Raw genomic sequence first — 2,500 nt, 5'->3', positions numbered from 1 at the left:
AGACAGAGTCCGGCCCGGCTGCTTTGCGTGGATTCTGCCTCTTGAAAAGCCCATTAACTTCTCCCTCCTGAAAGGAGAGAGTCGTTTCTGTAGTATGGGTGGGGGATGGGGCCTCTTGGGTGGGAAGGGGTGGTTCAGGACAGTCCAATTGTCTTTCAAATCTACGGTAGAACTCGTTCAGGTCGTTGGCTAGGCGGGAGTCGTTAGTGGTGTGGGGCGCTCTGGGTTTGTAGTTGGTGATGTGCCTGAGCCCTTTGGCAGACAGAAGCAGCGTCGTTAGTAGAGAACTGGTGTTTTAGTGTCTCTGAGTACAGTCGTTTAGCCTCTCTCACCGCTTTGCTAAACCTGTTCTTCGACTCCTTGAATCTGTCTCTATCCCCACTCCTAAACGCTTCCTCCTTCTCCAACCTCAACCTTTTGAGCTTTGCTGAGAACCAGGGCTTGTTGTTGTTAAAGTTCACCCTGGTACGTGTTGGGATACAGCAGTCCTCACAGAAGCTGATGTACACAGCCTCTGTGAGTTCATCCAGACTATTGGTAGCAGTCGTGAACATATCCCAGTCAGTACAGTCTAAGCACGCCCGCAAATCTTCCACAGCCTCACTGGTCCACTGTTTAGATGTCCTCACAGCAGGTTTACAGAGTTTTAGTTGCTGCCTGTATGCACGAATCAGGTGGACCAAGGGAGTTCTGTGCGAGCCGAACAGCCCCGTGACCCACAAGAGAAACATCCCCGCCAAATTCGAGCGTTTGACGGGGTCTATCCGTGAAAAAATATTCACGTTTTTGAGTGCACATGCATTTCTGCTGCAAATGCCTCTGGAAGTTTCATGCCGTTCGTATGCCAATTGTGGCAACACGAAAATGACCCGTTTTCCCATTCCGAGGGATTTCTGTGCGACCCTAACAGCCCCGTGAGCCACAAGAGACACATCCCCGCCAATTTCTAGCGTTTCACGGGGTCTATCCGTGAAAAATATAGACGTTTTTGAGTGCACATGCATTTCTGCTGCAGATGCCTCTGGAAGTTTCATGCCGTTCGTACGCAATGTGGCAACACGAAAATGACCCCTTTTCCCATTCCGAGGGATTTCTGTGCGACCCTAACTAACAGCGCCCGTGAGCCACAAGAGAGACATCCCCGCCAATTTATAGCGTTTCACGGGGTCTATCCGTGAAAAATATAGACGTTTTTGAGTGCACATGCATTCCTGCTGCAAATGCCTCTGGAAGTTTCATGCCGTTCCTATGCAATGTGGCCACACAAAAATGACCCGTTTTCCCATTCCGAGGCATTTCTGTGCGACCCTAACAGCCCCGTGAGCCACAAGAGAGACATCCCCGCCAACTTCTAGCGTTTGACGGGGTCTATGCGTGAAAAATATTAAAATTTTTGAGTGCACGTGCCTTTCTGCTGCAAATGCCTCTGGAAGTTTCATGGCGTTCCTATGCAATGTGGCAACACGAAAATGACCCCTTTTCCCATTCCGAGGGAGTTCTGTGCCACCCTAACAGCCCCGTGAGCCACAAGAGACACATCCCCGCCAATTTCTAGCGTTTCACGGGGTCTATCCGTGAAACATATAGAAGTTTTTGAGTGCACATGCATTCCTGCTGCAAATGCCTCTGGAAGTTTCATGCGGTTCGTATGCAATGTGGCAACACGAAAATGACCCGTTTTCCCATTCCCAGGGATTTCTGTGCGACCCGAACAGCCCCGTGAGCCACAAGAGACACATCCCCGCCAATTTCTAGCGTTTCACGGGGTCTATCCGTGAAAAATATCAATTTTTTTTGACTGCACATGCATTTCTGCTGCAAATGCCTCTGGAAGTTGCATGCGGTTCGCATGCAATGTGGCGACACGAAAATGACCCGTTTTCCCATTCCGAGGGATTTCTGTGCCACCCTAACAGCCCCGTGAGCCACAAGAGAGACATCCCCGCCAATTTCTAGCGTATCACGGGGTCTATCCGTGAGAAATATTCACTTTTTTGAGTGCACATGCATTCCTGCTGCAAATGCCTCTGGAAGTTTCATGCGGTTCGTATGCAATGTGGCGACACGAAAATGACCCGTTTTCCCATTCCGAGGGATTTCTGTGCCACCCTAACAGCCCCGTGAGCCACAAGAGAGACATCCCCGCCCACTTCTAGCGTTTCACGGGGTCTCTCCGTGAAAAATATCACATTTTTTGAGTGCACATGCATTCCTGCTGCAAATGCCTCTGGAAGTTTCATGCGGTTCGCATGCAATGTGGCGACACGAAAATGACCCGTTTTTTCCCATTCCGAGGGATTTCTGTGCCACCCTAACAGCCCCGTGAGCCACAAGAGACACATCCCCGCCAATTTCTAGCGTTTCACGGGGTCTATCCGTGAAAAATATTCAATTTTTTGACTGCACATGCATTTCTGCTGCAAATGCCTCTGGAAGTTTCATGCGGTTCGCATGCAATGTGGCGACACGAAAATGACCCGTTTTCCCATTCCGAGGGATT

This window comes from Petromyzon marinus, unplaced genomic scaffold, assembly GCF_048934315.1.
Source record: "Petromyzon marinus isolate PM22_M1 ecotype Great Lakes invasive population unplaced genomic scaffold, UKy_Petmar_22M1.pri1.0 PM_G_Scaffold_29, whole genome shotgun sequence".
In the NCBI taxonomy this organism is placed as follows: Eukaryota; Metazoa; Chordata; class Hyperoartia; order Petromyzontiformes; family Petromyzontidae; genus Petromyzon; species Petromyzon marinus.
This window is presented reverse-complemented; position numbering follows the sequence as displayed.